This window comes from Rattus norvegicus, chromosome 5 (genome assembly GCF_036323735.1).
Source record: "Rattus norvegicus strain BN/NHsdMcwi chromosome 5, GRCr8, whole genome shotgun sequence".
In the NCBI taxonomy this organism is placed as follows: domain Eukaryota; kingdom Metazoa; phylum Chordata; class Mammalia; order Rodentia; family Muridae; genus Rattus; species Rattus norvegicus.
In genome coordinates, this window is record NC_086023.1 from 150,527,017 (window position 1) to 150,550,196 (window position 23,180).

At 53.4% G+C, this 23,180-nt stretch overlaps 1 protein-coding gene across 8 annotated transcripts in view; it reads left to right on the plus strand.

Moving 5' to 3' along the window:
* Ahdc1 (AT hook, DNA binding motif, containing 1) overlaps nt 1-23,180 on the plus strand; it is a 66,623-nt gene that overhangs the window by 14,835 nt on the left and 28,608 nt on the right. The window contains exon 1 of one of the 8 annotated variants that reach the window (XM_063288061.1): nt 13,259-13,396. The exons of 6 other annotated variants lie outside the window; for them this stretch is intronic. The gene's annotated coding sequence lies outside the window, so the exon portion shown is untranslated. Of the gene's footprint in view, nt 1-13,258; nt 13,397-13,459; nt 13,870-23,180 lie in introns of those variants that run through there. One more of the 8 variants, XM_063288060.1, reaches the window with a different exon arrangement.

Consider the following 23,180-nt stretch of genomic DNA (forward strand, 5'->3'; position numbering starts at 1 on the left):
CAGCCCTTAAACACGCACAGTCAAGGACACACGGTAACCTATAGACACAGATAAACTTCGACACACAAAACCAGACACTGCCACCCAGACAAGCATAGACCCACAGCCACACTCTCAGACAAAGGCCCTGGATACATACAGACAAAGACAAGCGCAGACACATGGCTGGCAGGGCTCACACAAGCACAGGCGTGCACACCCCGGACATAGACAAAGACAAATAAATGCCCAGAGGTTTCGCTGTGGACAGATGTGGAGGCGCTCGCACATCTGGGCCTCTTTCTCAGCCTCCCTGCCGAGGAACATAGTGATCTGGCACCTGAGAGGCTCTGAGGAATCTTCTGCTCCAGGAGAGCCCCCAACCTTTGTCCCCCCCACTTCTGGCACTAAGCCTGTGGCAGAGGCCACCCCAGCCACACCCTCCGCAGAAGCCCTGGCACCTCTCAAACTTCTGCATTGTTCACACTCACAGGGACACCCTCTTCTCCCATGCAGTCTTACAACAGTCCCCCTTGCAGTCTCACCCCCTCAGTCGTGTTCCTCCTCCCCTGTCTTCGTCAGTCATTCCTCCTTCCTGTAGACACGAGCAACTCCAGTCAGGTACAGACAGCATCCTCTCTGTGGGGATTGTAGGCACACATACATAGTTTTCCTCACTTAGATGCTTTTGCAGGCCCACAGTCCCTATGGCTTCCTTGCATAGCGCTTCCCTCCTCCCACCCACCCCCCCAGTACCTCCTTGCCTTCTTACACAGGTTAATTCACAGAATGCAACACGCGTGTATTGTCACCTCTCACACACGCATGCGTGCACACACACACACACACACACACACACACACACACTTCCTGAGCCTCCCGTTACACTCCTTCCTCTGTCTCCCACAAATACTCCCCGCTGCCAGGAGTGGAGCCCTGCTGTAGATTAGGCCCTCGTGGCTTTTGTCACTTCTCCTCACTCCGTCCTTGGCCTTCCTAGCCTCAGTCTCTCCTCCACCTCCAGCCCTGCATACTGTGTACTGCGGCCTTGTATTCTTTTGTCTTTTTTTTTTTTCTTTCTGTTTAGTCAACAAGTGTATGGGAGCACTCATTCGCTTGACACATACTGCATACTGCTTGAACACTGTTGATGGGCCCATGGAGGTTGGTGACAGAGACAGGCCTAGGCTCTTCTTGTTCCAAGTTTTGTGACCAACCTAGCAATTTGTTGCTTCTCTCTCTTTCTACTAGACTGGAAGGTAAGCCTTGATCTTGGCTATTGGGGGATATGTATGAAGTCCTAACAGGAGCGCTGTGGAGGAGCGGTCCAGCTAGAGGGAACAGAGTGTACAGAGCCTTAGGGGAGCCAGAAGTTGAGGTGCTGAGGGGGTGTCATACAATTCGGAGAGCTTCAGAGAGGGCAGAATCCAGGTGACACCCAATGGCCGCCCGACTCAGAGAGTGGAGATTTTGTCCAGTGAGCCACAAGAAGAGACAAAGCTTTTAGCTTCGGGATCTGGATTGGGGCAGAATGGAGGCAAAGAGCTGGGAAAGTTTGGTTCTGTTTGGTCACATGATGGCCCTTGCTCAGAGAGGCCTCAGAGCTTTGAACCTGGAAGCACACTGATCCTTGTCTGTAGATGAACCTCTGGATGTTTTTTTAGACAGGGTGTCGCTGTATAGTCCTGGCTGGCCTGGAACTCACAGAGCGCCTGCCTCTGCCTCCGGAGTGCTAGGAGACCTGGCCATCTTGTTTTCAGATAAGGTCTCCCCCCTGTAATTCAGGCTAGGCCAGAATTCACTGAATAGCCCAGGAACCTGCGGTGTTGCTTCAGCTCCCTGGGATCACGGGCTGCCCGGGACTGGGAGGTTTGAGCAGTACAGGCAGGAATTGCTCCTGGTCTCACGTAGAAGCCTGCAGCATAGAAATGGAAGCTCGCCTACAGACGAGGAGGATCAGTGCTGTGAGGCTTCTCCAAGCAGGGGCTGTCCTGTGAAAAGGGGACCTCGTGCTGGGCTTGTAGATAGCCAGTCAATAGTCCGGTCAGATATCAGCTGGATGTGATGGAGGGCATCAGAGGAGATCCACTCAGCACCTACTGAGTGCTGGGTACCATGCCAGGTGCTGGGGCAGCGCCACTGATAACGTTATCAGGCAGATGGTAGAAAGTGCCCTGGCAGGTGGAGCATCCTGATTGCTTAAAGGAGGCAAGGGTCAGGACCCTGAGTGGCCTATGGAGCGAGGGGTGAACTGGTAGAATCAGAGCAGGCCAGGGTTGGAGGAGGAGCTCCAGGTAGAACCATTCATTATCTGTCATCAAATGCCAGAGGGCAGGAACTAAGAATGGGGTGTCCTTCATCCACCGTTGGGTAGGCCACAAGGTGATGGAGTTGTGGCTTGGGGCTGTAGAGGAGAGGGGTCAGTCAGTGTGGAGCTGGACTTCACTCAGACTCTAAGGTAACATGAAATGTGGCCACTGAGAGTCAGCTTCGGGCCCACCGCATGCTTGCCCTGGCCTCAGTTTCCCCATATGTGAGGTAAGCTGTTATCTTGTGTGGGAGGAAACTGGCATCATAAGGGTTGGGCTAGCCAACTGGAGTGAACATCTTTGGCCCGGGTTCTCAGTAGTGCTTTCTCTGGGTGTTCTGTGGCAGGGAAGTGAGCGAGGAGTCTCCAGGAGGGATTTTAGGCACCTTGAAGAGAGGCCAGGGCCCAGCACAAAAGACAAAGGACTTCCTGTAATCTGACTCCAAGCCCTAGAGAGGACCCAAAAGAGAGGGCCTATGTTGGTCCCTCTTGCACCCTGCTCTAACTTGACTGGCAGTGGATATAGGGCAAGGGCCATGTGCCCAGGAGGACACAGTTGTCTAATCTCTGACCTGGGCTGTGTGAAGACCCTTCCTTCCACTGGCCGAGGAGCAAGGGTCAGGAATCCTCTTGGGGCAAAGAGGCAGGTGACTGTCTTGGGGAGGTACGCTCTGCTGTGATCTTTAGGGATGGGGTTGTAGTAGTGTAAGGCAAGTGATATGTTACACATACTCCCCCTCAGCTGCCCTGGATCCAGGCTGTGAGGGGCCCTTTAAGCCTCTCACCTGTGAGGTGGGGCTGGGAGAATTAATTTCCTGTGCTATTTTAATTTTACTGTATTTAATTTGCTGTTTATTTTAATTAATTAACGGAGTTAATCTCTTATTCTAACTTGCTGCCACTGGTTCTTCTTGCCTTTCAGAGGGGTAGAAGGCCTGGCCAGGTGATAACTGGGTTAGCTTTGGGGAAAAGAGGGGCTCTGGGGAACAGGTCTCCCCGTTTACCTTTCCTATCTCAGGGTGTCCTCCATGGCCCCTGCTTCTTCCCCAGGGGGCTCTCCCAACCCCTTTCCCTTCCAGACTGGCATGGAGTATAAGCATAGTTCTGTGACCCTGAGAAGCCTAAGTTGAACCTGCCTGTATTCTTCAATACACAGTTTCGGTTCCATGGGGTTGTAAGAGGGAACATGCTTTGGGTGGTATTTTGAGGCTGTTGGAGAACTTTTGAGGCAGGAGGATGTCAGTTTTTACTAATAGCTGTCCGCCCTACCTGGTGGTCAGATGACATACTCAATGTACAGCCAGACCTCTAGATTTCCAGCATGACCAAGCTCCTCTGACACATCTGTGGATATGACCTCAGTCCCTTATCAGTGATAGGGGACAGGATTACCCCAGTTGGTCAGCATGAAGAAAGTGAGGCTTCTGAGAGGGCCAAGTGACTTGCCTGAGGTCGCATAGCAACTAAGAGAAGGAAGACCTGGATTCAGGCAGTCACCTTTTTCGGGTGGAAAGGGTTAACAGTTGGAGACCTCTTAGAAGTTGGCAGAAGGTTGAGGCCAGGACCACTGGCTTGGGAAGATGTGGGACAGCAGCAGAATCACAGTGGACGAGGCTCCTGCTGCTTCTCTATTTCCCTGAGTTCCCCCCCTCCCCCCCCCCCCCCCCCCCCGTGTTTGGGACTGAGGTGCTCTGTAGAACCCTGGCACTGTAGAACCTTCAATGGCAAAGTAGAGCCCTGCTTTCATTAAGTACTCCCCCCCATCTCCCCCACCCCACCCCACTCCCCCCACCCCCTACCCTCCCACTCCCCCAACCTCCCCCTCCCCCCCCCCCCGCCCCAGCTGAGGACCGAACCCAGGGGGCCTTGCGCTGCTCTACCACTGAGCTAAATCCCCAAACCCTAAGTACTTTTTAAAAAATCTGGTGCTAAGAATTGAAACCAGGGCCTCGTGCACACTGAGCACGCTCTGTCCCACCGAGCTGCTCCCACACCCTCCGCTTTACTCAGCAAACACTCAGAATTTTGCAAGTAGATATTCACAGAGCTCTCACCTCTGTTGTCCTTGTTTAATACCCCGTCTGCCTCCCTCCCTCCCTCTCCGCTCTCCATGGACTGTTTTCTTTCTTTTTAGTTAACCGTGATCACTTGGAGTCCAGAACTATATTAACTGGAAGATTCTGGAGATAGACAGTTCATAAGTTTTAAGCACTTTTGTTACAGTTATTATATTGTAAGCATTCTACTATATTGTTGTTGATCTCTTCGGGTTCGTAGTTTATAAACTAAACTTGAAAGCGTGGGTATCTGTAGGGGTTGGTGTTGTTCACACAGTCTTAGGCAAGTCTCCTTAACTTACCTCCCAGATGGGGGTAGGGGGTATCGGGCAGGGGAACAACATCCCGCATCCCGGAAGCAAGGCTTGGAAGAGCTTCAGATCTGTTCAAGGTCCTACAAAGCCAGTGCCTTTGAACTTTTGGGATCCTGTAATCAAGGTTCTCATTTTGAACCACCCTGTTATCCTTCTCCCTCTACCCTTCAGAGTGGTGCTTTAAGTTAGTGGGTAGCTCTGAGCCTCCCAGTTAGGCTAAAAGGCAGAGTTCACCATCTCAAATATTTGAAAGGGCGGAGATAGCCCACGACGACTCAAGGTCAGGTAGGAGGACCCAGGAGTAGATAGCACCAGGTATCCCTGGCTAAGGATCCTTTGTGGACCGTGGTTCCACTGCTGCACTGGTGGCTACCAGAAGGGGGTCCAGGGGAATCTATTCTTCTCAGAAAGTCCCTTGTCCCGCTGGAGGAATAACATTGATGTGCATGAATGGTTCTCAGGAGAGAGTCCCACCCCAGAGCGCAGGAGGAGGGGAATGGCAAGGGTGGAAGGAGGGCTGTGGCAGCCCTAGTGCTGGACAGCCTGGGTTTTAAATCCTAGGCATGAGGCTAGAGAAATGGCTCAGGGGTTAAGAACACTTGTTGCTCATTCACAGAATCCAAGTTCAATTTCCAATCCCCATGTTGGGGAAGCTCACAGTCATCTGTAACAACGTAAGATCCAGAAAACCCAGTACCATCTTTTGGCCTCTGAAGGCATCCACACACACAGACAATAGACTTGTGGTACATGGCCTTGATGTCAGAAAAATGGACGTAGTAGTAGCTCTCCCCACCTTTTGAGAGTTGAGGATTTAGTTAATTTAACAAGTAATACAGAGAGAGCCTCCTGGGTACCACACAAGTTTCCAACCACTACAGATAGTAAGGGGCTGAACATTTCAGCTGTCTTCTTTTCATCATAATTTGGAAAGAAGTGTGTGTAGGGGGGCCATTCAGAAAGGAAGAACTGAGCGGGCTGACGCTCTTTGGACGGAGATGAGCGACACAATAAAATGTCACAGTGTGGGCTGGTGTTCACCAAGGGCTTAGAGTGGAGCGCCACAGTCAGGAGGTAGAGCGTGTATCACCCTCATTCGCAGGTAGGAAATGGGTTCCAAGAGGCACAGTGACACCCCCCACGTAACACAGCTAATCAGAAAGTCACACGTGTGTGTGTGTGTGCACGTGCGCGCGCACATGTGAAACAAAGAAAAGGAAAAAGCTACGTAGTAGGGATGGGGTTACCTTTTCTTTTTCCTCCCTCCCTCCCTCCCTCCCTCCCTCCCTTTTTGGAGACAAATCTCTCTATACAGCTCCGGCTGTCCTAAACTCATTCTGAAGACCAGGATGACTTGGAACTCAGAGATCAGCCTGCTTCTGCTTCCTACATGTGGGGATTAAAGACATGGGCCACCACCAGCTGGCTCGAGCTACATTTCTTATTCACAAAGATTCAAACTAGTTGGGGGCTGGGGTGGGGGTAGAGCTGATCCAGCAGGAGGAGGAGGAATCCCTTGTCAGGAGAGGGAGAGGGGACAGGAAGAGCAAAGAAGGGATGGAGGAGGAGAAGGCAGGCGTGCGTGCGTGCGTGCGTGCGTGCGTGCGTGCGTGCGTGCACGCATGTACATGCGCACACATGCACATGCATGCTCTTGCTCGAAAAGGGAGCAGGGAGAGAGACTGACTTTCGAAGTCCAGCCTGCCCTCGAATTTAGACTGCTGCAGTCCTCCTGCATTGACCTCCTAGAGCTTGACTCACAGATTTGAGAACTTGGGAAGCAGGGATCAGACTGAGTGAGAACTTGGGAAGCAGGGATCAGACTGAGTCTGTATCGGCTCCCTGCTGTGAGCTCAGGTAAAGGAGAGTGGAATGTGATCCCGCAGGAATGCTCCCAGGACTGCTGGGGCTTAAGCTAAGGGTGGAGTTGACAGAGATGGGGGCCCATAACATTTTAGGCAGGGCCCAAGCACTAGCCTTGGGAAGAAGTGGCCCAGTGAGGAAGGGTTGGGAGGGCTAGTGGCCTCGGCATTTGAGGGGTGACAGTAAGAGGCTTAGCTCATGATCAGGAAAGGAAATACAGCAAAGCCATTGACTGGGTAGGCTCTAGAGTTCACCTAACCAAGCTGCTTCCTGCCCACTGTCCTTGAAGCACCTGACCCTAGTACAAGATAAGCCGAGAGCAGTATAGTACCTGGAACACAGGCAGGCAGACATAAGTTCAGTCCTCAGGTAACACAATGCGTATCTGGGGTTAGGCTCTTTTAGGACACAAAGCAGTGAACAGAACTGATGTATTAACAAAGCGTCCCCCAAAACTCTCCCTTCAGTGAATTTACACAGAGAGTAGACCACACAAAGGCAGGTAGAATGTATGGTTTGTTAGCTGTCTAGGCATGGTGGCATCTATCTGTAATCCTAGCCCTCGGAAGGTTAAGGAAAGAACATCATGAGTTCAAGGACAACCTGAGCTATATAGTGAGACCGTCTCCAACACAAACAGAACGAGTGTGTGTGTGTGTGTGTATGTGTGTGTGCGCGCATGTGTGCATGTGTGTAGTTTATTAGAAGGTTATTAGAAGTACCAAGGAGGAAAGTGAAGCAGCGTGGCACCTAGAGAACACAAGATTGCAAGGGTGCCCCGAATATATGATTTTTGTTTGTTTGTTTGTTTTTTGAGACAGGGTTTCTCTGTGTAGCCCTGGCTGTCCTGGAACTAAGTTCGTAGACCAAGCTGGCCTCAGACTCAAGAGATCTGCCTGCCTCTGCCTCCTAAGTACTGGGATTAAAATGTGTGCCACCACCGCCCAGCTGGATCTTTTTTTTTTTTTTTTAAAGCAAGGGTCTCACTGTGTTGGCCGGGCTGCTGTGGAACTCCTGGCCAGCCACTCTACTGCCTCAGCCTCCTGGGTATCTGGAAGTCTGGATGCATACCATCACTCTTGGCACAGATGATAATTTGAAATAAACTTATAGAGGCTGTGGTAATTATATAGAATTTTTTGCAAATTTTATTAGAACACCCCCTCACACACATACCCACACACACAGAGTTTACAAGTGATTTATCCTTCATGACTATCAATGTGAGGTGTAGATAATTGCTGTCCCCATTAGTAAGGTGGGGACACTGAAGTTCAAAGGGAAAAAAAAACCTGACTAGCCCTTGACTCCCTGAGGGTCCGTGTGGTAAGGGGACAATGAGAGTGGAGTAGAGACAAGAGAAACACTAAGGTAAAGCCAGTGTCCAGACACAGGGCCAAGCTGGATAGTTCCGGAAGTGGCCTACTTCCTAGAGCCAGGAGTATGTATAGTCAGTACACTTCAGCCTGGTCTGTTCAGGGTGAGCTAAGAGAGGCTGGACTGAGGACTAACTCTAAGGGCAGAGCAGGGGCAACCGGCTAGGCCTGAGGCCTGGGTGATCTGCCAGCAGGGTCAAATGTGTCCAGAACTGAGTGAGTCTGTGGGTGGTATTCAGATGAGAGGGAAGGGTGAAGTGTTCAGCAGGCCCAGGCTGGCTGTGAAGGCCTACTGAATTGTCAGGCCAGAGGCCCTAGTCTTGATGTTGTCCTCAGCATTAAGGCAAAGACAGTCAGGAGATGGGATTTGAGTCTTTGAAGGAGATGGGCATGGGAAGCCCACCAAGAAACCTCCACACTGAGTATGTGATGAGGTCAGGCCAGAGACATTTAGGTTGGCAGAAAAAAATAAGACCTGAGATTTCGTACTCTTGGACATTGGCCTTGGGTCCTTCCTAACACTGGCCCCTTCTTTTCTTGTCTGTACCTCTTTTCTCATTTTAGATTTTTAACTTTTGGGGATACGGATCCATTTTGAGAAGATGACAGAGCTAGGGCCTTCTCTCCGGATAAATATAAGAATGATTTGGCTAACATTTTGTGACAAAATCCGTGCATTAAGCTGGAGGGTCAGCGTGAGTAAGAGCGGCACCAAGCACTAAGTGCTTATTCTGGGCCTGGTGCTTCGTGAAGCCTATTTGTTCTGATTTGTGGCTGAGGAGGCCGAGGAGGCCGAGTGACTGCTCAGGGTCACAGCTGGAAGGTAAGACTGAGTCTGTCAGCCCGGACATTAAGGTTGTAACGCTCAGGATTCTAGGACCAAGTGGGGAGGAATGGCAGGGCCCAGGACAGGCCTGGAGGATTCTTAAAGCCATGGAGAAGTTGGAGCCAGGGGTAGGGAAAAGGGCAGCATCAGTGGCAGCTTAGCCCTGAGGCATGAGAGGCATCAGGGGATCTGAGGTGGAGAATGGGAGTTAGAGTTTTTAAGCCCTCTGGCCTGGCTTCTGGAGTCTGCCTTGTAGAGGCCTACAGCTAATGGAAGTCTGCTGGGAAAAGGGTGCTGTGTAGGCTACTCTAACTTCATGACCTGATTATATTCAGCTGGCTGGCAGAGACGGCCTTATCCCTGACCCTTTGACTCAGTTCCAGTGCTGTCTCTGGAATCTACCCTCCCGCCCTCCCTGTGCCAAGGCCACTGAGAACGGCCAACGGGCCTTGAACTCTCCAGGGGAATGTAGAAGTAGAGAGACTCCATTCCAGAGAAGACACCCGGGGTCATCTGATGAGATCGCAGTGGGCTCTGGAACCCAAGCTGCTTGGGACCCACACGAGGTTCTCATTGTCTCCGCCTAGAAGCACAGTGAGGAGTGAGAGAGCTTAGGCTAGGCAGGCTGAATTATGGGTTTGTGGGGAAATGTACTTGGTTGTCAAGAACAGGTCTATTTGTAAAGAGTCAGGCCATTCGTTCTGTCGTGGTACTTTGAAGGTAGTCTGGGACACCGCATAAACAGGTGACTATGCTGTGCGCCAGTCAACTTCACTTATAAAATAGACAACAGGTTGGATTTGGCCCATGGGCTGTGATTTGCCGCCTCCTGGTGAAAAGCCTTATTCTTTCTGAAGGATGTGCAGGTTTTAAACTAATATTAGTGATCTCCGAGCAAGTAAGTAAGTGTGATGTACCGGGCAGGTCGACCTGGAAGGTGACCTTGGACTAGAGGCAAGTGTGTTTTCCCAGCACTAGGAAAGTCCAGGCACGAAATGTCAGGTTTGAGGTCAGCCTGGGCTACGCAGTGAGTTCCACACCAGCCTGGGCTACAGAATAGAGTCATGTCTCAAAAAGAAGCAAGAACAACCAAACATTAGCAGTGGCTGAAAATACTTAAAAATCTCTGGCTTCGTCTAAATTCATGGGGGAGCATGGGGCGTTGAGATTTAGACCCCTTGCATAAGGCTGTGGTCTGGATTGGGGAAGTGGGTGATCACCCACAGATAATGATCTGGAGCTGGCGGAATTTTGGTCATAAGCCAGAACACCATCCGATCTAGAACAGGGCAGTCTAATAAAGCACAGTGGCGAGAACTAAAAATTCTCTAATATCTGTCTTTTTTTTTTTTTTGTCTTTCATCTCTCTTTTTTTTTTCTTTTCTTTTTTTGAGGCAGGGTCTTACTGCACTGCTCTATCTAGCCTGGAACTCACCAGGGATCACCCACCTGCCTCTGCCTCCCTGGTGCTGAGATTAAAAGCATGCACCCACTTTTTTTTTTTTCCAAGACAGGGTGTCACTGTCGCAAAGGAGGCTTGGAACCCATTATGTAGTCCAGGTTTGCCTCATCTCCAGCGTAAGGCCCTTTCTTAGACTCCCACATGCTGGAATTACAGACATGTGCCACTGGGCTCTAAGAAGGAAAAGAGAAGCAAAACCCATTTACTAATGTATCATATCTAACTAAGCACATCAAAGACAGGATCATCTCAACCTGTAATCGTTACAGAATTGCTGAGGTATCTTCCTTTTCTTTTTTTTTTTTTTTTTTTCTCTTTCTTTTTTTCGGAGCTGGGGATCGAACCCAGGGCCTTGAGCTTGCTAGGCAAGCGCTCTACCACTGAGCTAAATCCCCAATCCCCGTATCTTCCTTTTCTTAATAGTAGGACTAAAGTATCCGCTGTGTATTTTATACTTAACAGCATTTCTCACTTCAGAATAACAGTGTTCTCAATACTCCAAAGCCACGTGTGACAGGTGGCAGCCTTTTCTTGGGGACCTAGGGTCCAGGAGTCATGAGCCAGAGTAATCTGGAATAAATAGGGTTGAAGTGCTAGGTGACACCCTTAACCAATTTGCACCGGTATAGACTGGCCCAGCAGGAGACAGCACCTGGGCTGTGGGCTGAGGAGAAAGGATTCCCTCCCTCAGAGTTCTGACTGACTGGCCCCATGTGGAACCTCTCCTGTGGCTCCAGGCCTCTCTGGGCTTTTTGGCACCACCTCTGAGCACTGGTTCTCAGCTCCTTCCTTTCATCCCAATGTCACCTCTGACTCTGGAGTCCGTTCTGGCCTGGTAGGTGGGGGAGGGCAGGATGGCAGCTGGACCCTTGGAGCAGAAACTCTGCCCCTCTAAGCCAGCTGCTGCCAGCCTTCCTGGACTGACTCTATGGAAACAGGGGACCCGGGGACAGAAATAAACTGCCAGGTTTCCGGGGCGGGAGGGGGGGGGTGATATGTGACTGCCAACCTTTTGTGTTTCCTTGCTTGGGGTGTATGTGTTGTGTGTGTGTAGGGAGCAGGAAGCAGCTCTAGGCTCTGTAAGGATGCCCCTCCCCACCCCCCCGCAGTGCACCCCTTACCTCGAGGCTGGGTTGAGTCTAGAATTTGATAAATGAGTTAACTTCAGAGGCCTAGAAGTCTGAGACAAGCATTTGAAAGCAGACTGCAGTCTTTGGGCTCTTGGACATCCAGTTTGGTACCCATTTTTTTTTTTTTCCTTTTTTCGGAGCTGGGGACCGAACCCAGGGCCTTGCGCTTCCTAGGCAAGCGCTCTACCACTGAGCTAAATCCGCAACCCCTGGTACCCATTTTTAGACACTATCTGGGGAGCCCCTAGCCGTCCCACAGCAGGTGCTGAATAGATTCAAGAGTCGCAGCAGGGTACTAAAGAGTTGGAAGATTTCTATTGAGTGCCTACTCTGCCACTAGTCAAAAGAACTTTGAGTGACACATTGGGCCTTAGTTTCCACCTCTGTTTAAGGGTTTGTCTCGTGTCAGTAATTAATATTCCGAAGCTAGTTTGTCTGAGTTTGGGCTGTGCCACTGTCTAACCTCTGGCAGGTCACTTAACTGAACCTCAGTTTCCTCCAGCAAAAACACTATCTTTATTGGGGCCTTAATGGAGCTAATGTTTTTTGGTAATGCAGAGCCAGTGCGCATGCTGTTGGCCTCTAATATTGAGTAGGCGCTAGACGTGAATGTATTGTATGAAAACACAGTTTTGGTGTAAGAGACTTTTCCCCTGAAAACGGGGGCTCTTTAATCCCTCTCAATAAATGGAAAAAAATAAGCGCCCCCCCCCCAAAAGTGAAAGTTTTGCTCAGGAAAAGGCGCACACTAAAAGTGAATGAGGTACCCTCCAAATAAAGCCGGGTAGCTCATCCTAACTCACAGGTAAGGAAATCGAGGCCGGTGATTGGCCACTGGTGCTTGGTGGCGCTATCCAGTGAGGCCTGAGTCCGCCGCTGGGGAGGGAGTGCCCGGGCCGCGGGCGCTCACCGGAGGAGGGGCGTGCAGGTAGCGGGCGCCTTGGAGCCACCGGCTGTGTCAGGCGCTATTAGTAATCCCGCCGCTCGGCCCGCAGAGCAAGCGAGTCCGACCGGGTGTCTCCCGGGCCCGCCCCAGCCCGGAGCCGGATCGAAGCGGCCCTCCCCTCCCCTTCCACGTGTCCCTCCTCCGCGGGTAGCCGAGGGCCCCGGATAGCGGGACCGGGGCCAGGAAAAAGCCGAAAACACCGCGGCCGGGCCGCTCCCCTCCCGCTCAAAATAGCCCCCGGCCGGGGCTGCCACGCATTCCGCGGTTCCCGGGGCGCGGGAAGGGGTGGCGGGCCGGGCTACGTGGCTGCCTCGCCGAGTGGGACTGGGTGGGGGCGAGGGCGGGCCGCGCGGTCGGTCGGCCGGCCGGCATGTGGCTCTCCTTCGGGGAGCCTTGGCAGCCCGGGCGGCGCACAGTGCCGGATGATGGAGAGCTTCTGGAATTTCCTGCAGCTGGAGAGCGCGACCGGCCGGGGGAGCCGGCCCAGCGCGGCTCGGGAAGGGGGCGCCGAGCCGGCCGAACCCTCGCACGCGTCTCCGCCGCTCCGGTGGTGTGGGAGGTTTCCCCGCCCCGGTCCCGGACCTCCCCCGGGCAAGGCGGGAGGCTCCCCTCCCCCGCCGCTCCTTCGGGGCTGGCGGGGGTCCAGGCCCGCCCTTCCCGGGCCTGGGCGGCGGACAGGGGCCAGGTGCAGGCAACGCCCCTCCCCCAGCCGCCTGGTTTCCCTCTCGGCCCGTCACCTCCGCCGGAGTCAGAAGCCCTGCGGCCTCCTGGGGAGGGGGCGGGGGCGCAGGCGCAGCCACCGGGGCGGCCAGGTAGCTCGAGGGGCGGCGGCGGGAAAACTCGGGAGCGGATTCCTTCGGCCGGCAGACCCGCGCCTCCTGCTCGAGCTGAGGCGTCGAAGGACTTCTTCTCGGCTGGAGGCAGACGAGGCGGTTCTCTCTCAAGACCCCCCTCCTCTTGCACCTCCCGAGCCGGTGGACCGCGGACGGCTGGGAACATCCTGGATGAGTTCCCCAACTCCGGCAGCAGCTTGCTTTGGGGCGTGACTCTGCACCTTGCAGGTCAGGGAGTCCAGAAAAGGGACCCGGGAGGGAGGGCCTCCCGTCTGCCGGAGCTCTGAAAGCCAGGGGAGTTGGTAAGTGACCTCTCAGGGCGCTTTTTTTTTTTTTTTTTTTTTTTTTTTTTTGGACTGTTGGGTGTGTGTGCGCTGCGCGTTTGTGTTAAGAGACTAGTTTCCCCACCACTTTGCCTAATTCCAGTACCGTTTGGTAAAGCGCGGATGAACCGTTTGGCCAGTTACAACTCCCGCCCCCACCGAACTCACCGCACCACGTTAAACCGAAGCAGTGGTAGGCATGGTTTGAGTCTTTCACTGTCCTGCACTATTTATTCAGTGACCTTGGGCAAGTCTCTTTACTCCTGAGCTTCCTTCTCCCTGTTCTGAAAAACTAGGCCTTGTGGGGCTTGGAGTTGCACGTGTTTAGTGCGGTGCCTGCGCACAGTAAGGACACCTGAGTAACGGCAGTCCCTTTGAGGAGAATAGAGGCCGCTCTTAGAGCACTTATCCCATCTACCTTCCACCGGACCTGCCTAAAGTGGCTTCCCAAGGTAATCAGTGTCTCGTGGGAAGGATGGAGAGGGAACGCCGTTGGCTTCATTGAGTGTTCATTCATTAAACCCATGCTTACTGTTAGGCTCGGGTAGATATACACTAGGGCAAGAGACCTTTTAAGTGCTGGGAGCTGGAAACCAGTTCTGGACACAATGTATTAAATTAAAGCCCTTCCTCCCCAGCCTGCTCTAAGTCTGGACTGGAAACTGATGCCCAAGGTGGGGGCTGGTCTCCGGATGCTCCCACTGTTCCGTTGGGGGGGTGGGGCTGGCAGAGCACAAAGCGTGGCTTCTCCAGGTGTAGCCCAGGCAGGCTTAAGGTCAGTAGGATTCTTCCTTTGGGACTCCTTGCTCTTTCCACCCTGCCACCGCCAGATGCGCAGATTCAAATTCAAATTCCCCTAGGCTCCACTTCAGCTCAGGAAGTACACCTGGACCTGTTGTTCACACCTCCCCACCCCCATCCACCCCGGTTCTGTTTTCCGTTTGATTGGCCTTCTCTGAGAAAGAGTAGCATACCGGAAGGAGCTCAGGATTCCTTTCAGTAGAGCCTGGTGTTGAAGGACTTTAATCCTAGCATTTAGGAGGCAGAGGCGGGTGGATCTCCGAGTGGTTGAAGCCTGCTAGGGTTACACAGCGAGGCCGGCCCTATCTCAAACAACAAAGGTTCCGTTTGACTGTCAACTTGAGGATTTGAACCTCAAGTGAGCCTTTCTGCAGAATAGGCTAGAGATGGAACTGCCTACCAAACCCAAGGCCTTGCGTTTAAATCCCCAACACCACCAAATACTAGGCATGGATAAATCTACCTTGAACACCTAACTCTTGAGTTCATCTAACTCATCATCCCAGAGGTAAATAATACAAGACATGGATGCCCTGGAAATTAAGAGATTTCGCTTGAATGCTAGGTGTAGGGCCTAGAGAATTCTTTGGGTTCTAGCTGAGCGCACTGGGGTTCTTGTTACAAAGTTCAGGAACTTGCCCTATGGCTGGACCAGGAAGTCCAGCACAGCCCACTCTGAACAGGGTCATGGAGTAGGCGACAAGGTTGTAAAACAGGTCCCATCAGAAGTTGACATGCAAGCACGGCAGTTATGGTACACAACTTTAGTCCCCAGCACTCCGGAGGCGGAGGCAAGCAGATTCCTGCGAGTTCGAAGCCAGTCTTGTCTACCGAGTAAGTTCCAGGATGGCCAGGGCTATGGAATCCCTGTATCTAAAAAAAAAAAAAAAAAGTAGACGTGCACATATCCAGCTAGTTTATCCTACCCACAGAGGCTCACAGTAACGGTCTGAAAAAGACCATTAGGCTGTGTGACTTTGAGCAGGCAGTTTCTCCTCTGTGTCTCTGTTCCCTTCTTCCTGACACAGACTGGATAAGTTACTCCCTCAGGCACCTTCTAGCTCTGACAGGCTCCAAGCCTGTGTTGACTGATGTATCCTAGGAGATAGCACACGGAGAACCAAGCCGACTGGGAGATCCCTGTCAAGGTATCCCCCACACCTCCCAGAAAGCTAGAGTGCCTTCCTTACAGAAACACACCCTATAGGGATTCTGATGGAAGTCATGGTGGGTGGAGGGGACATGTTACCCAAATGAGCAGCGTTGTTGACTCCCAGGGTTTCTGTGTTCCTGTTTTCTGGAGGGGAGGGCTGTGCTCTAGAATAAGTGCCTGTGTCAGTCAGGGCTGTGAGGCTGCATGCTTCCGGAAGAAAGGAATGTGTCAGGGACCAGAGGGATGGGGTGTTGGGCATGGGGCTGCTAACTTGCGGGATGTATGTCCAAGAGAGTCGTCCCAGTGGCTGGATCAGGGTGTGCTCTAGACAAGGAGGCTGGCCATGGGGGAGGAAGAAAAACAAAACACACTTAAGCTAGAGGAGTTGGCTTTTGGGTCTGTGCTGAACAGGCTCCAGCCTCACGGGTAGGGGGAGAGTCTGGCCTACCCATAGGTTCGCCCACTTTTGGTGGGAGTTGAGCTGAAGGCTACTATTCTGAATTGCGGTAGTTCTATTGTGAGGGATCCTGTGTGGGGTTGTTGTCAAGGTTTCCTGAACAGTGACTATCTGGAGGGTGTGTCGATGGATGGAGGTGTGTGTGGTAAGAGAGTAGGCAGCCCCTGGTCTGCTGGGATGCCACCTGATCGCATGAGGCTATCGGTTGGTATTTTCAGGCTGCCAATCAGTCTGACTCATGTTTTGGGTGCTTCTACTCCTACCCAGAGGGAGGTCCCAAAACTGGGTAAGAGAGGATGGAAATCTGCCCTTCCTAGTGCCAGTGTAGGTAACAGGCAGGCCTAGGCCGCTCACTCACTGTAATTTTACCACAGTGCCTAAGTCAGGAACAGGCGTGAATTGACCTTTTAACCCCTTCCCCACCGTGGGATTAGATTCTGTTTCCTGTTCAGTCTTCTCCAGAACTAGTTCCATCCCGAGGCACCTCCCACCCCAACAGTGGATAAGCAACCCCAACCATCGCTTTTTCTCCCTCCGTCCTTATCAGGCCTTGGGGGGAACCTGAGGGCCAGGCTGGTGCCAGTCTGGCAGGAGCTGAGGGCCCAGGCAGGAGTGATAAATATTGAAGAGGAGGGATTTCGGTGTGGGCTGGAGCAGCTGCAGTGGTTCGAGTGTCACACTATCTCTCCCCAGGTTTACTGACCCATTTCCATTCACGCGGCTGCCGGTTTCCTAGCAACGGCAACAGTCCCCCCAGAACAGGCGGAGTGTGTGTCTGCCATTAGCGACGGCTGCAACTGTGTCAAGGTTACCCCGCTCCCTGCAAACCCACCCCGGCGGGTTTGTTTTCTGCCAGCGCCTGGCACACACTATGCCAGCCCAGGCAGGGGGAGAGAAGAGGGCTGGGGGCCAGCCTTAGGGGCTTGGGTGGAGGTGGGGGCTAGGAGGAGCTGCAGTTCCCAATCCAGCGGGAGCCAACTTGGATGGAGTCCGAAGCGCTCCCCCCCCCCATTTGCTGGTGGAATTCCTGAGCCTGAGGGGAGCAGGGGGTGGAGCTGTCCCTGAGCCCTGACCCCCGAGATTCCAGAGCCTGGGGGGAGGGGTGTAGGGCTAGGGGCCTCCGGGAGGCCTGCCCCGTCTGACCCCACCTGGCTTGTTCTCCTGCCTGCCTTGGCTTCCTCCCACTGGTGTAGCAGCTCAGGGCTCTCTCTTGCTCTCAGCTCTTTGTCCCAGCTTCTGTGCCTGGTCTCCCCCAACAGACTCCCCAGGGCGGGGTTGTATTTCTCCCATCAGACTAGGGACTCCTGAGGTTGGGGTTCGTGAAGATTCCTCTCTGCCCTCAGCACCAGCTTCTGGCTGTTTTCCCATATCACGTGAGATGAGATTAAACATTTAGGGTAGCAAGGGATTTCTTAATGAGGGCCAGCCAGGCGGGCAGATGACCCCATCCTATTGCTTGAACACATTCTACCCTCCAGGAAGCCATTATATCTAGGGCTGGCCAAAGGATGGTACCTATCTTCTTGTAAACCAGGCTGCAAAGGGTTAAACTGCCCCCCACCTTGGTATGTGAGCTCCCCTAGGTGGGGGGGATGGGAGTATGAGGGGTGTCTATTGCCTTATAACCACTGTGGTCAGCTCAGACCTGACCAGTCACATTCCTTCCCAGGAGGGTTGGAGCTTAAAGATGAGGGGGCAGGGGCAGAGGCCTGGAGGGAGTTGGTGGGAATGGGGGTGGGGGTGAACCCCACCGAGAAGCTGGGGACACGGCGCAGCTGGGACTAACGTTCGAATTCCCCTCTCATTTTCCAAGCTTCAGTCTCCCTGTCTTTTCTCCCACTTTATATACCTCAGACCTTCCAGGGAGGTCGGAGAGTCTGTGGCATAGGTATACAGACCTGATAACCAATTCTAAACGAAGAAGAGGGGGGCAGAGGCAGTTTCTGACATGCAGCGTGGCCCAGGGACTTGTGGGTAGCCTGCAGAGTCTCCACAGTGACTTTCTGGTACTTGGGGGAGGTTGGCTGGGTCAGAGGCTTTGGCATCTAGGGTACAGAGCAGGCTGTGCTGAACAGTTAGAAAGAGACCTGGGCGGGAACCCAGGGAGCCTGGTTCTATGCCCAGCCCCATGACTGGCTCCTCATGGCCTCTGCCTTGAAGAGCTTAGGCCAGTTAAGAGTCCTCCTATCCTGTTAGTCAGTGATTCTGAGCAAGAGATGAGGGTGGGCAGTGATGGTCTGGAGAGGTGTGGGAAGCAGCCAGCTCAAGGGGGAGTTGCAACATGATCCTGGAGCGAAAAATAGCCCAGGTCATTTTCAGCTGCTTGGGCTGAGGTATCTGATCCCAGCAGGGCAGCATGGTCAGGGGGCAGGGATGCGCCTTCTGTAAAGCTCCTTAAAAAACTGGAAGCTGAGGGCGGGAGGCTAGAGAAAGGTTGGCATGCCGGCCTAGGCTTCTATAGACTCCCCCCTCCCTGACAGGAGCCCATATAAGGAATGCAGAGGGTTAAAAGGAGGTGAGTCCTGGGCTCCCCCCTTTGGGTCCAGGACTGGCTGAGGTGAAAGGTCAGCCCCAAGGAGTCCAGGGCCCAGCTAGGGAGAGAGTAACCCGATCCTTCTCCCTAGTTAGGCTCTGGGATCACAGCATCACCTCCCTCAGGAAAGGTGCTTTCACATCCCCAGGAAGGAGTTTGTTTAGACTTGTTCTCATCAGGGGCTGGGGGGACGAGGGAGGGTGTCCAGATCCATGGGGTCAGGCACCAGAGCCTGGGTAGAGTGCTTTGTCATTCTGGGGTTAGAGTTAGAGGTGACCCTGCTGGAAATGTTAAAGGTGGTCATGCTCTGGCTCTCTGTGATGTGATTCCTCAGGCCAGCATAGAGAGGGACAGCACAGACACCGATGGCTTAGAATTACCAGCTCGGTGCTAGACTGGCATTGAGATGTGTGTGGGATGGGGAATTACACCTCCATCAGACATGTCTCTGCTGTCTGGTCGTATATGTGGTGGAGTGCTGGGGTTGTAAGACAGTGTGATAGACAGGGGTCAGAGAGAACACATGCAAGAACTTGGGCTCTTAAATCAAGTCTGGCTTTAGTTCAAATCTTTGCCTCTTAGTATTGAGATCGGGACTCATGACACCAAAACAAGCTTTTAGCCTGACCCTTTACCTGTCTGCAGAGTCAGTCAGATGTAATGTGAGCAGGGCTGTGGTGGTGCTCGGAACCAAGGACACTTAACATGCTTGACACCCTGGGTTCAATTCCAAGCACTACCAAAAATAAAAGGAATGATAACAGATCTCACTAGCTGCCAGACTAGCCGGAGATAAGTTGGTAAGCTAGAGACACAGGAAGGAGAGGGTAGCTTTGAGACTGGCTGGGTCTGTCTCTGTCAGGCACCTCAGGCTATGGGGCCGCAGCTACCAGACTTGGTTGGAATACAGTGAGGTGAGGCCTTCGGTGAGGTAAGGGTTGGTTTGGTTTAGGGCTGGCTGTACCTATTGTTGACCTCCCTCCAACTCCACCCTGGCAGGCTTTGTGTGTCTCTGTGGGTGTAAGTGTCCCCAGAGTGTGGCTGTAGGGATGTCTGAGAAGGCTCAGGCATCCTGGGAACAAGTAACCTTTTGTCCGTTCTCAGCCCCGAGCTGGGCTGGGCTCTCTCTAGGGGATCCCCTGTTTCTGAGCCCAGATCCCAGCCCACGGACTGTGACTCTGCCCACAGGTATCCATCTGAGTGATGTGGGTGTTCTGAGTTCCCTCTCCATTCTGGGCAGGGGGAGACTTGCACTGAAGTCCCCAGAAAGAGCTGGAGCGCCCAAAGCCCTGCCCCCCTCCTTGAGACATCGCTCCAGGTGTGAGCCACTATCCTCTTGGAGCCTTGCCTGATCTCCTGAGTTCCGGAGTGCAGCGGGTGGAGTCAGCAGGAGATGCTAGAACAGGCTAGACTGACTAGGAGTGGGGAGACCTCAGAGGCATCCCCCACTTCCTATGATGGGAGAGGCTGAACAGGGATCCTGGGACCACAGGTAGGCCCAGCTTAACAATCCTAACAAGACTTCTTCTGGGAGTCTCTGTTTTTTCTAGTTCCTATCTTCATTTTACCAGATACTACTTTCTGCAGAAAATCATCCCGGACTCTGTCCTCACCTCTGTCCACACCCCCTCCCGTTACCTTCGCTCTTAGCACCACATCTACAGAGGGATAGCCGCTAAGGTACTGATAATCCCAGCTAACCATGAGGCAGTTTGCTGTGTACTAGACACTGCCCCTTCTGTGTGTGTGATCTTTTCACACCTGGGTTGGGAACTCCTGAATAGGTTTACAGACGTGGGATGGGTCAGGCCACTGAGGAAAGAAAGATGCCCAGAGCCACACAGGGAACAGAACAGCCAAAGCTACAGGGAGACAGCTCCACCCCACCCCTCCTCAGAAGAGCACTGGGTGTGTCTTTCTCTGCCTTCCACACATCTGTACCAGACCCTCTGACTAGGGGAAGAGGAGACCATGTTGGGGGGCAGCTAAGAGAACATTTGCCAAGGGAAGCAATTCTGGACTTCATGAAATACTGTGAGCCCAGTGATTGGGGACATAAAGATGTAGCTCGCAGGTGGGAGGTACCAAGTTGGGCAAAGAGGAGTGTTGGGAGCCAGTCTGTGGGGGTTCAGTGCAAGGGAGGTGGAGATTATGCTGGCCCAGCACTCTCCCTACACACACCCACAGGCTGGCCTAGTGGAATGCTGGGAAGCCCCAGGGAGGAGGCCAAGCAGCCAAGGTGTCTCCGGTGGCACGGAAGCAGTTAAGAGCTGCCTCAGCCAGTTTCTTCAGACAATTAGTGACATCTCGCTTGACAACACCACACTGAGCCGATGCAGACCTCAGCACCCCCCCCTCACGGCCCCCCCACAGCAGCTTCAGCTGTTTATTCTTGGGCTTTAACAATTGGGATTCTGACTTGGAGGAACGGGCGCCCTGCACTGCCCTCTGACCCACCGTCGCCTTGGCAACTGGAGCCCGGTAGGCCTGGGCTCTGCGTTAGGATTACAGATCCTGAATTCACAATCTTGCTTCCCTGCAAGCAAAAGCAGCAGCAGCAGCATGTGGGATCTTCAGCCAGACTGGAGGGGACAGAAGAGGAAGATTCCCCAGGGGACATCCTGAGATACACAGGTGGAACCCTGGGATGGCACATGTGACCTGGGGAAGGGTGCCTCCCTGGGGTTGGGCAAGGCCCCAGAGTCCCATTCCACTCCAGCATCTTCCAGTTGCTCTCTGGAAACTTCCTTCCTGGTAGAGCCCTGAGGGTAGGGGCGAGGCTTCTTCATCACACACACCCCTTCCCCCTTAGTCAGCCCCCTACCATGCCCAGAGCTCCAAGTGCCAGCAGACTGTGCCCCTGCCGTGCCCGCCTCCATGGCAACAGGCCCCCCTCCCTTGACAGCCCTGCCCACCCCCCAAAGCAGCCAACTGCCCCAGCTGAAACCAGAGCCGATGCATCTGTGAGCCTCATGCCCAGACCCACATTCCATTTCTGTCCTCTGTCCCCCCCAGTTCTGGCGACATCTCCCCTCCTGCTCACGCCCCTCCCTCTACCCCTGCCTGCTCCTGCTGTTCCCCCACACTCTATCCATCACTTAGTGTCTCCCCCTTCTTTCTACCCCATTCTCTGAGCGCATCTCACCCTCTTGACTGTCTCCCCTTGTCTCTCTGGGTGTGTCAGTCCCTCTGTCTCCTGCTCCCTGGGTTGCTGTGCCTAGGCCTGTCTGTGGCAAGCTCCTCCATCTCTCTCCCTCTGTGTGCGTCTTTGTCTCTGCATCATCCTGCCCCTCTCCCTCTCTCTCTCTCTCTCTCTCTCTCTCTCTCTCTCTCTCTCTCTCTTTGTCTTTTTCTCCCTCCTCTTCACACTCTTCCTGAGTCTTTTTCTTGCCGTCTCCCCTGTCATGTTCTCCCTACCTCTCTCCCCAGTTGTTCCCCATCCCTTCCCTTCTTCCTTTCTCCTTAGGCTGTTTTTCTTGCCCCCAAGATCTTCCTCTGATTCTCTGCCTTTATCTCCTCCTTTCTGTCCTCACCGGTTCTCTCTAAATTCAGATTTCTTTCAAGACTCTTTTCTGAGCCCTATTTGGTCATCTCACTCGTAATAAACAGCCAGGGAGCTGAGGGTAGCCCTTCAGGGTCACCCCAAAGAAAAGCTCCTTTCTAGAAGGAACTCTATGCCTGGGTGCCCCACTGGGCACATGTAATTGAACGTGAAATGGGCAGAGTCTAAGACTAAAGAGCCTGCGGAAAATGGGGTCCCAGATGAAGAGTTTGAGGCCCCCTTTGCAGTTACAAAGTGACCTTCCCTACTTGGTCACCTTCTAGCATCCTAAGTGGCCCAAAGGAACACTCCAGGGGCTGAGCTAGACAAGAACCCTGCTGTCTTGTAGGGTACCTGGGCCACACTGATTCCTAAGATTTGTCCTTTGCTCCCGATATGATGGCTCTCTCAGGCTATGCCTCAGTTTCCAAACCTGATACTCCGTGACTGTAAAGTACTCTGAGTTCCTGGAACAAAGAGTTATGAGGAATGAGGAAAGGTTCAAGCAACTCACTGCTCACAGCACCAGGAAGACTGCAGTCCAGAGCCAGAGTCTTGGAGAAATCAAGGTCCTGTCTCCTCCAGTGCCGAGTGGGAGGCGATGTCCACCTCTCCACAAGGCTGGCAGCCCCTGTTGTCCAGCCCTCCCAGGCTGGACAAGGGCCTCTGGCCTTCCTCTTGTCATCTTCCTCCAATGAATGAGCTTACGAGTTGGGCAAGTAGGGTAGGGAGCCAGGCCCTGGGGTGAAGCCCTGGCCTCAGGGTGTGGTGAGGCCTAGTCTAGCAGACAGTTCTAGAACCCTGGGGTCTGGACACTACTCACCAGGGGGTCAGGTAGGGGGGGTCGGGGTGCCAGGGGAGGCGGGTTGCACGCAAAGCATGCTGGGCCCCCTTGGCGGGTGGGTGGGGGGGAACAAAGCTGGCATGGAGGCCTCAGCTAAAATTAGCTGCTTCCCTGCGCGGGAGCGAGCATGCCTGCCAGCCGCCCAGATCGCCGCTGCCTTGGCAGGCCATCTGTCGCCACGTTTTTTTGCTAAGTCCCCCAGGGCCCCCTAGCTCTAGCCACCCCCAGGGGCTAGAAGGACTCTGTTCTGAGAATGTTGCTGAGGAAAGTTCTGGCTGTGTGACCTCAGGCTAGGTCTGTCCCTCTCTGGACTTTCCTACAGTAAGGGGGCCTTGAACACTGTAGTCTGGGATCCTTTAGTCCTGTGCAGCAGGTGCTCTTGTGGGTCATGGGGACGGGAGGGGAATTGAGTGTGTCCTCCCTCCCTTTGAGCT